General features: G+C 39.1%; 1 protein-coding gene across 1 annotated transcript in view; it reads right to left on the bottom strand.

Moving 5' to 3' along the window:
* Positions 1 to 430: 430 nt before the first annotated feature.
* Positions 431 to 11,499, bottom strand: part of LOC147350628 (uncharacterized) — a 107,668-nt gene continuing 96,599 nt past the window's right edge. Inside the window, exon 6 of the mRNA XM_086362321.1 lies at positions 431 to 612. The gene's annotated coding sequence lies outside the window, so the exon portion shown is untranslated. The remainder of the gene's footprint in view (positions 613 to 11,499) is intronic.

Below are 11,499 nucleotides of genomic sequence, written 5' to 3'. Positions count from 1 at the left end.
TTGGACCGGGATTTACACCATCAGCTCCCCTGGTTCATAGGGCTTCAGACTCAGATTGGAATTACACGTCTGGTTTTCTGGGTCTCCAGCCTGAGATAGCAGCTTATGGGACTTCTCAGTCTCCATCATCTTTCTCCCTCTCTCACTAAACACACACGCACACATCCTTTTTGTTCTGTTTACCTGGAGAATCTTACTAATACAAGTATTTATTGAGCAATTACTAAATGTAAATCCAATGCTCTAAACACGAATGATCTCATTTAATCTTCATATCAGGGACTTCCCTGGCGGTCCAGTGGTGAAGACTATGCACTTTCAACATAGGGACTTGTGTTCAATCCCTGGTTGGAGAACTAAGATTCCACATGCTGTGAGGTGTGGCCAAAAAAAAAAAAAAAAACACCCAGAAATAATCTTCACACCCAACTGGAGATAGAAACTATTTTCTCTTTCACATTTTACACATGAGAAAACTGAGAAACAGGGGTTAAGCTATTTGCCAAGTTCACAAAGCCAGTTAACTAGCAGAGCAGGGGTTCAAACAGACCAGTTCAGGTGCCACACTCTGGAATTTCTTTAGGTGGCCTTTTAAATCTCAGATACTTTCATCTAGAAAAAACAACAACAGACAGCTTGGGTTAACAAAAGTAGTTTTAAATGCAACTTATTTCATGTAAATGTGTTTGAATTTCTCCATGACTGTTCTTGACTGCATCCTGGCCTAGACACTAGACCTAATTAATCATCTCTTTGGGTCCCCTTATTCTTTGTGGCAGCTACAATCCCCTTCTAGACACAAAACCTTCAAGTCCTGCCCTAAGAGGAAAGCCAGGGGAGAAAAGGAGGGGTCTTGTTCCTGTTTGAATCAATTGTTTACTTAACCCTGTGGCTGAATTATAAACAGTTTGTTGGTTTTTTTTTTTTTTTTTTTAAGGCTAAGGAGAGTTAAATTGGTTCAACGTAATGACTTAGAAGGGAGAGGGCTAAAGTCTGTCTGGGATTTCAAATGTGCAGGAATGTGTTCATCCTTTTTCCATATGTTTTGGCTTTTCTTTCATACTATATTAAAAGTAGCTATGAAGAAGGGGAAGAATGAGAGAGGTAGAAGAGGAGATGGAGATGAATATGAGGGGAGAGGGAGAAAAATGAAGGAGGAGGAAAAGAAGGAAGCAGTTCCAGACACATTGCCCAACCCTTTAGAGATTCTAAATATAAAGTTCACGTTTGTTATACCTGGGGAAGAAGCTGATAGTCTCAGTTAAGGCAGCACTGAAATATTCACATTACACTGAAATTACTGAAAGACTTGCAAACCAGTTGGTTAATACCCATTGCTCCCAGCCTCCTGAGTGCTCCACTGTCACACTTCCTATGATGGAGACCTCCACACCACCTAGCAACCAAAGGGCAAACTTGATACTGCAGAGGGCTCTTGGGACCCGCTCCATTACTGAGGTGGCACTGCCCGATCTTCCTGCCTATTAGTGTTAGTCACAAAGTTGTGTCTGACTCTTTGTGACCCCATGAATTTAGCCCACCAGCTCCTCTGTCCATTAAATTCTCCAGGCAAGAATACTAGAATGGGTAGCAATCCCTTCTCCAGGGGATCTTCCCAACCCAGGGATAGAACCCATGTCTCCTCCACTGCAGGTGGATTCTTTACCGTCTGAGTCACCAGGGAAGCCTCTTCCTGCCTACAGTTTGTTAAATATTTTAACTATCATTTCTGGACAGAAATACCTATCCTGCAGCCTTGGAATCAGGTTGTTATTATCTTAAGTTTTCCTTGCTTTGTTCACCTTTGACTGTCCCTGGCTGAGCATCCAATGGTCTGAGACCACCAGTAACCTGGTCAATTTGGATGTCACCAGTCAACTTGCCTTTGGCCATCTGCTCAAGACAAACAAAGCCAGATGAAAGGTGTGCCATCTTGAAACTGGGGATGGAAGTCATTTAGAAACTGAGAGAGTAGGAAATGGAAACGGCTCTATAAAGTTCTCAGGGTAAGAAGAAAAACCAGAGGCTTTCTAGTTCAAATAACATAAATGCATACAATGACTCCCTGTTCAGGGTGCTAGACAGTTCACGTGATATTCCACAGTTTGTAAAATGCTTTCACATCCATGATCTCACCTGATCATCATGACAAATCTTTCAGTAGGCAGGACAGGGGTAATGGTTCCCGTTTCACAGAAAAGGAGATATAAATCCAGAGACCTGATGGGACATGCAAAGGTCCTAGAGCTAAGTTTTGAACTGTGATGTGTAGATGCCAAGTCCAGCCCTCCATGGTGCCTTCTTAGTGACAAGCAGCAGCTGCTGCTGCTGCTGCTGCTACTAAATCACTTTAGTAGTGTCTGACTCTGTGTGACCCCATAGACGGCAGCCCAATAGGCTCCCCCGGCCCTAGGATTCTCCAGGCAAGAACACTGGAGTGGGTTGCCATTTCCTTCTCCAATGTATGAAAATGAAAAGTGAAAGTGAAGTCGCTTAGTCACTCAGTCCGGTTGCTCTTAGCGACCCCATGGACTGCAGCCTACCAGGCTCCTCCGTCCATGGGATTTTCCAGGCAAGAGTACTAGAGTGGGTTGCCATTGCCTTCTCTGGTGACAAGCAGGGAAGTACCCAAAAACATCAAGTTGAGTCTGACATCAATAAAAATCTCTGGGTTTTTATAAGCACGTTACTCAGCTTGATTCTACTTTTCCTTCATTGCTTGTGTGTCCTGAATGATAACCATGTGAGGACATCAGACAACACATTGCTGCCTACATTTTAAAATGAGGAAATGGGATCCCAAGGACATTCAGTGATTGACAAGGCCACACACACTGGGTGACAGCACAGCCAGGCTAGGGTGTCAACGTTCTGAATCCTTCTCCAGTGCTCATCATCACCCTGTACCACCCACTGCTGTACACACACCTCATGCCCTTCCAAACAAGGAAGGAGACAGTTTGGGTAAAGAAAATACTGAATGATCAGCCACTGATTCTCCAGCGTTATGGGAACGCAGATGATCTACAACATGAAATAACCAAGAAGAATTTATCATTTAAGAACACGCTCTTAGGTAGGAAATCTACCTCTTCCATTATCCTGTGTTCTGCTTCCAATGAAAAGTAAGAAAGGAGGCTAAAAAAATGAATGCTTACTGCTTCCACTACATTATCTTATCTAACCATGATAACAACTGTTACGCAAGAATACTATCATCCACTTCTATCTACTTCACATGAATGAGGAAATAGGTTCTGAGGCATTTGTTCGGTCGTACAGGCAAGAATTTGCCTTCCCAAATACTCATGAACTTTGTAAGGAAGTGCCCCTTTAACATGATCCAGCTTTGCCATTAGAAGGGACGAGTATGAATTCTGGTTCCACTTCTCAGCTCTGTGTGATCCAGAACCAGTTATTATCTTATTCCCTGAAATTGTTTCTTCATTTATAAATACTGCAGGTAATATACCCTCTTCTCAAGAAGGTTAAGAGGATTAATAGCAATAGCTAACATGTGTTGAGTGTCTGCTGCATGCTAGGTGCTATTTTACACTCTTTCCATTTATTATCTCCATCAACTGCTCTGAACATCTCTATGGGATTGGGCACTACTTTTCAGCCCCATTCTCCAGGTGAGAAATCTGAAGCCCAAAGCATTTAAGGGACACCTCCAAGTTAGGAGGTGGAAGGGCTAGTATTTTAAGTCAAGGAGTCTGATTCCACAGTCTAAGACATAATAAGAGCTCAATAAACAGTGTCTGTTTCATCGTTAGGACTGGTAGTTGAGGTGAGTGTGAAATGAGCAAGTCACTGAGACCAACCTACACAATAGCTTAAATTACCCACCTAAGGTGCATAGATGGGAAAAAGTCAAGGAACCCTTCACGGACACAGAGGTAGCGTAAGCATTGACAGGTTTTAAATTACTTGATGGAGGCCTCAGAGAGAAAGAGGTCACCTGCTCCACCTCCTAGCACACACAGGGTCCCACCTCATCTGTGGAGGGTTTGGGGCTCCCAGGCCTTGTCTCTTCTCTAGGCTTGGGTAGGAGGATGATCTCAAGGAAGGGAGCATGGGTTTTAGAAACATTCAGAAGACAGAAGAGTCTGATTGTTAAAGAACAAAACACTTTAAATAAATAAACTGAAGGCTATATGGACATAGTTATACAAACACACACAGGCTTTTCACAATTTTTCTTTTATCTTTCACATACTTCGCAAACACTCTCCTTGCAGCTGGCAAGCTGTTCCTCATTTTCCCACTCAGCTGAATGCCAACTGTCCCACTCCCACCCCCACCCCCAGTCTCTCATAACAGCTTAAGCTTCCAAGAGACAGCTTGACTCAAAATGCCATCCAGTCTTATGCCAGAGGGAGGACTAAGACTTGTCCAGCAGGAAGGGACAGAAAAGACAACAGCCAGAACCACCGTCCCAGTAGAACTGTAAGAACATGAGCACCTGCAGGGCATTTCTGCCCAAAGGTGGGCCTGCAACCTCTGAAGATTACTAGCCTATCAGTGAGTATGCCATGGGGCAAAAGGGTCTTTAGTATAAGTTTCTGGCCTCAACTTATGTTAAAAGTTAAATGTATGAGACAAATCAAGCAATTCATGTTACTTGTCTGTATCTTGTTTTTCCTCTTTTAATGGTGTATCATAAGTACCTCACTTTGTCCTAAATTTCACTCCTATTTTAGGAAACCTCAGAAACTCAAGGGGGAATGACCCTGAAAATCTGAAAGCTCTCCGACTTACTTTTCTTGGATTCAGATTCCTATGTCACCTGTCAATTTTGTCTATAATGTATTTACTTCTGTCCCAATTGTGTCACCTGAAGCCACATTCAATTGTAAAAAAAAAAATTGAGAAATTTAAGTGTGATGCTCTTAAATGGGAATTGTGCTTCCATTTATACAAAATAATTTTAAAATCATTTGTGTGTGTGTGACTGAATAAGCATGAAAGTGCATGAAAAAATACATATCAGGTCATTAAAATTGTTTATGTGGGGTGAGGAAGTACAGACAAAGAAGGGAGGCAAGTATCTTTCATAACAATTTTTGCTTTTTGTATAATAATGTTTTTGCATGATAACTTTTACTTATATGCTTTTCCAGTTTTTAGGAGCTACCCACATTCCTTGGCTGGTGTCCCCCTTCTCTATCTCCAAAGCCAGCAATGACTCCGTGGGGCCTTTTTCACATCATATCACTTTGACACTGACAGTGACTCAATGTCACACTGAAGGATGCTGGTGACTACATTGGGCCCGCCTGAATAATTTAAAATTATCTTCCCATTTTAAGGTCAGATGATCAATAACCTTAGTTCTATCTGCTTCTTTCATTCCCATTTGTCATGTAACCTAACATTTCACAGGTTTTGGAGATTAGGATGTGGACATTTTTGAGGGCTCTACCTACCACAAATTATGATCCCATTTATGCAAATATAGATATATATAAAATAACAAATGGTAGATGGTCATCAAGATGACAGTGGTTATCTCAGGCAGTAAAGGTCAGTTCTCTTTTTTTTTCCTCAAATTTTAAGTAGTGTGTTATCGTTTAAATATTTGTAAATTTATGTACAGAGAAGAGCAAAAAAGCTAGTTTCATTGAAAATGATCAAAATGATCTGAACTCCCTCAAATATCATAGAGCTGGGCCCTGGATGGGGAGAGAAGTCCAGCCTCAGAGGAACTTTGTAACCATTGAAGCTCCCCTATCAAACCTCCTTCTTCTGTACACAATAGGAGATACTGAGCCAAGGCAATAGTAGGACTCCCATCTGGTATTGTAATAATCCAATCCGAGTGATCCAAAGCCAGGCAGAATATGCAGACGGATGGATGTGCAGAAAGCAACTTTCAGTGGCTCCACAGGAGCAGGGGATGGTAGGGAGAGTATGAAGGCAACTCTGAGGGTCTTAGAACATACATCTCAAAGGAAGCCGCTTGCCCCTCCTTCCCCTTCAGCCCACTGCAAAACGTCTGCTCATTTTCATCACCCTCCAGCTGTCTCTTTCCATACCTTGGGTCACTCTCACACACACCCCTTTCAACTTCTCCATTTCCTCGTCTCAGAGGGTTAGAACACTGCTTCTTTAAGAGCATCCTCCATCCATTAATTCTTGCTCCAGAAGACAATATGTGACATCAGCACTCCCCATATCATGAGATATTTATCAGGTGTGCAGTGAAACATATTACTCAGTGGTCAAAACATAGGAAAACAGGACAAAAACAAAATTCTTTTTTTTTTCCCCTCTGCAGGACACCCCACAGCCCTTAATGCTATAATGAGCATAATGTGCTATCATGTGCACTACAATGCTCCAGGAGGTAGCTCTCGTAAGCAGTTAATCCACCTAAATGTTCAATCATGTTATTGAAACATTAACTGATAAAACTAGTTGGATAAAATCCAACTGATGTGTTGGAAAACAGCATCAAAACATTTCCATATGGGACTTTCCTGGTGATCCAGTGGTTAAAAATCCACTTGCAAAGAGGAGAAAAGGGTTCAATATCTGATCAAGGAATTAAGATTCCACATGCCTTGGAGCAAATAAGCCCCCATGCCACAATTAGAGAGAAGCCCACATCCCTCAGTGAAAGATCCTGCATGCCTCAATGAAGATCCTGTGTGTTACAACTAAGACTTGACAGAGCCAAAAAAAAAAAAAAATTCTGTATGATGGTAGAGCATGATTAGGTAAACCTAATCAGGGAGCCAGAGAGAGCCCAAGAGACCATCTAGTAAGCACAACTTTATTTTGAAGCTGAATAAAGGAACAGAAAGGGCAAGTGATTTGTCTTAAGTCACATAGCTAGTTAATGGCAAAGATGGAAATCTCTTTGCAGTGTACCACCTTACTCACTATTTTATGTTCAAGTTACCTCTACCACACATAGAAAAGAGGCACACTTCATGAATCAGATCTGATGCAGATCACAAATTACCCCTGGATACTGTAAGCCTTATGTAAGTTGGTGTAATGTCTTTTTACCTCTTAAAGATATTTTAGACATTACAGTCAAAATGACTTGGGTATTTTGCTTTGTGAATGTGGTGAGAAAACAGGCATGTAGAACTGTAATGCCCCTTAATGGTTTCTTCATTACACATGGGACAAGAATTTCATCCACGGTAATACAGATAATGATTACTGGATATTTGAAAACTGCTTTGTTGAGGTTTAATTGACATACAAGAAACTAAACATAATTAATAAACTACACACTTACAATTTGATAAGTTTTCACCCATGAAATTCTTATTGTAAGGTGATAAAGAATCTTATCACAGTGATAAAGAATCCACCTGCCAATGTAGGAGGTGCAGGAGACTTGGGTTCAATCCCTGAGTTGGGAAGATCCCTTGGAGAGGAAATGGCAACCCACTCCAGTATTCTTGCTGGGATAACCCCATGGACAGAGAAGGCTGATGGGCTACAGTCCCTAGGGCTGCAAAGAACTGGACATGACTGAATGACTTATCACACACATATCCATTACCCCCAAATATTTCTTCATGCTCCACTGTCATTCTGCTTTGTCTCCTGCTCCCACTCCCCACCCCCAGCAACCATTGATCTGTTTTCTATCACTACAGATTAGTTTGCATTTTCAGCAATTTTATATAAATGGAAACATACAAACTACTTCAGTTTTGATTTGGCTTCTTTTACTTGGCATAATTTTTCTGAATTATATCCATATTGTTGCTGGCATCAGTTGTTTATTCCCATCTATTGCCAAGCAGTATTCCACTATATGTATACATCACAATTTGTTTATCCAGTCACCTATTGATGAACTTTTGGGTTACTTCCAGTTTGGGACTATTACAAATAAAGCAGTTATGAACATTCATTTACAAAACTTCATATGGGCATATACTTTCTTTTCTCTTGGGTAAAAACCTAAGAACTGAATGACTGGATAACATGTTAGGGGTATATTTAAAGCACCATCTAATGTACCAACAACGTGCCACATCTTTTTTCTAAAGGGACAGTACCATTTTATGCACCCAACAGGAGTGTGTGAGAATTCTAATTCCTCTACATCCTCACCAGCAAAGGGCAAAGTTACTCTTACTAATTTCAGTCATTCTAATAATAATTATGAATTTAATTTTCATTTCTTTAATTACTAATAATATTGAACAAATTTTCATATACTTATGATTTCAGTGCTTTCTTTGATGAAATATAATTTCAAATCTTCACCTATTTTTTAAATGGGTGATTTTTTTCTCATAATAGAGCTAGAAGAATTCTTTATATACTCTGAATACATATATATGCTTTGCAAATATTTTCTACAAGTTTGTGACTTGTTTTTATTCTCTTAGTATATTTCAAAACACAGAAGATTTTTTTTAACGTTGATGAAGTCAAATTTATCAAGTAGCAGCTTTTATTATAATGTCTTTGTCATGGTTTGGAATTAGGATAATGCTGGCACCAAAGAACGAGTAGGAAAGTATTTCCTCCTCTTCATTTTTCTAGAAGAGTTTATATAAAATTGGCATTATTTCTTCCTCAAATATTAGGTGAAGTTCACCAGTGAAACCATCTGGGTCTTGATGGCTTCTTTGTGGATAGACTTTTAATTACAAATTCAATTTCTAAAATAGACTTAAGCTACTCAGCTTATCTATTTCTTCTTGAATGAGCTTTGGTAGTTTGTATCTTTCAAGAAAACTTGTCCAGTGTATGTAAGTTGTTCAATTTATAGGCATAAAGTTGTTCATAATCTCTCCCTTATTATTCTTTTAATATCTGTGAATCTGTAATGGTATTATCTCAATGGTTCCTGATTTTGGTAATGTGTGTGTTCTCTCTCTGTCCTCAGCAGTTTGGATATACTTGATCAATTTTAATTATCTAAGAGAACTAGCTCTTATTTCATTGGTTTTCTCCATTTTTTGGTTTTATATCTCATTTATTTTTGCTTTAGTCTTTATTACTTCCTTTCTATGCTGAGTTTGCTTTTAATTTGCTCTTCTTTTTTCACATTTCTTATGGAAAAAGTGAGTGCATTGATTTGAGACCTTTTTCTTTTCCGGAACAGTCATCTCTCACTATATTTCTCCTAAGTATCATTCCACAAATGTTGATATGGTGTGTTTTCATTTTCACACTGTTCAAAATACTTTCTAATTTCTCTTTTTATTCAGAAGAGTATTATTTAGTTTCTAAATATTTGGAGGCTTTCTACACATCTTTCCAGGACGGATTTATAATTTAATTTCACTGTAGATAGAGAACATACTTTGCCTGACTTTAATGCTTTTAAATTTACTGAAACTAGTTTTAAAACCTAGAATATGGTATATCTTAATAAATGTGCTGGATACACTTGAAAAACATGTACATTTTACCATTGCAGGGGTGGTGGAATAGGTGGAGTATTTTACAAATGTCAGGACAAGTTGGTTAGTAGGATCGTCCAAGTCTACTGCATTGTTGTTGACTTTCTGTCTGCTCATTGAGATGGACTTATTTCTCTCAGTATAATTGTTTTTCTTTTTATTTTCTCTTCTAAGTTCTATCAGTTTTTCTTCATGTATTATGCTGCTGCTACTGCTGCTGCTAAGTCGCTTCAGTCGTGTCCAACTCTGCGCGACCCCATAGATGGCAGCCCACCAGGCTCCCCGGTCCCTGGGATTCTCCAGGCAAGAACACTGTAGTGGGTTGCCATTTCCTTCTCCAGTGCATGGAAGTGAAAACTGAAAATGAAGTCGCTCAGTCGTGTCTGACTCTTAGCGACCCCGTGGACTGCAGCCTACCAGACTCCTCCATCCATGGGATTTTCCAGGCAAGAGTACTGGAGTGGGGTGCCATTGCCTTCTCCGTTCATGTATTATAAAGCCCTCTTATTAAGGGGCTTTATTTATCTAGGGTTGTTATGTCCTCTTAATAAATTGGACCCTTTATCACCAGGAAATGACCATTTTATCTCTGGTAGAGCTATTTTCTCTAAATGCTTCTTTGCCTAAAGTTAATATAGTCACTCAGTTAGTTTTAAAAAATATTTATCTATTTGGCTGTCTCGGGTCTTAGTTGCAGAACGTGGGATCCTCATTGCATCATGCGGGAACTTTTGTTGTAGTGTGCAGATTCCGGTTTTGGCGCAAGGTCTCCAGAGCACACACACTCAATAATTGTGGCATGCAGGCCTTCTAGTTGTAGTAAGTGGGCTTAGTTGCTCCACGGCATGTGGGATCTGGTAATGATCAGGTTTGATCATTCCCTGATCAGGGATCAAACCTGCATCCCCTGCATTGCAAGGTAGATTCTTCACCACTAAACCACCAGAGAAGCCCTGTGATTAGTTTTTGATTAGAGTCAGCAAATAATATTTTTCCAAACCTTTTACCTGTAATCTTTTTGCCTTCATATTTATTTAGTTTTTTCTAGCTTTTATTTATTTTAATTGGAGGCTATTACTTTACAATATTGTAGTGGTTTTTGCCATACATTGACATGAATCAGCCTTGGGTTTACATGTGTTCCCCATCTTGAACCCCACCCTCACCCCCCTTCCCATCCCATCCCTTTGGGTCATCCCAGTGCAACAGCCCTGAGCACCTGTCTCATGCATCAATATATTTAAACTGTGTTTTTTTGTAGACAACATCTAGTTGTTTTTTTTTTATCAAACCTGAAAATCTCTGACTTTCAAATGGGGTTTTTAGACCATTTACAACTAATGTGATTATTGATATGGCTAGGCTTAAGTCTATCATCTTGCTACTTGTTTCATATCAGTCTCCTTTGTTCTTCATTCTCTTTTACCTCTTTTTCTGTGTTATTTTGAATTAATAACTTCTATTATTTCATCTTTTTACTGGCTTATTAGCTCTCTTTTCATTTTACTGGTTGCTTTAGGTTTGTAATATACATCTGTAACTTATTAAACTCTAGCTTCAAGTGATTTTTATAACACTTTATATGTAAGACCTTAAAATATTATACTTCATTTTTGTCCTTTCAGGACTTTTGCCATTTTTGTCATACATTTTTACCTACACCTATGAAATAAAGCCTAGGACACATTAATATTATCATTATTAAATAATTTTTGTTTTAGAAACATTTACTTTATAAGAAAAAATTATACATGTAACCATATAGTACCATATCTGGTGCTTTTCATGCCTTTGTATAGAAATTTCCATTTAGAAGCATTTTCATTCTGTCTAAAGAATTTCCTTTAACATTACACTAACTTTTTTGTGGCACAAGTGTTCTGGTGATGAGTTCTTTTCTTGCTGTTTTTTTCTTCATATGTGAAACTGTCTTTACTCATCTTTAGTTTGAAAAATATTTTCATTGGGAATACACTTCTGACTTTATAGGTTATTTATTTTTCCCTTTTAGTACTTAGATTGTTCCACTGCCTTTATGATTAAATTATTTCCAACGAGAAATCTGCTGTCATATTTTTGTTTCTTTGTATGGAATGTGCTTTTCTCTACC

This window comes from Bos grunniens, chromosome 20, assembly GCF_055505025.1.
Source record: "Bos grunniens cultivar Pamir isolate PY7600 chromosome 20, Bosgru_T2T1.0, whole genome shotgun sequence".
Lineage (NCBI taxonomy): Eukaryota > Metazoa > Chordata > Mammalia > Artiodactyla > Bovidae > Bos > Bos grunniens.
This window is presented reverse-complemented; position numbering and strand designations above follow the sequence as displayed.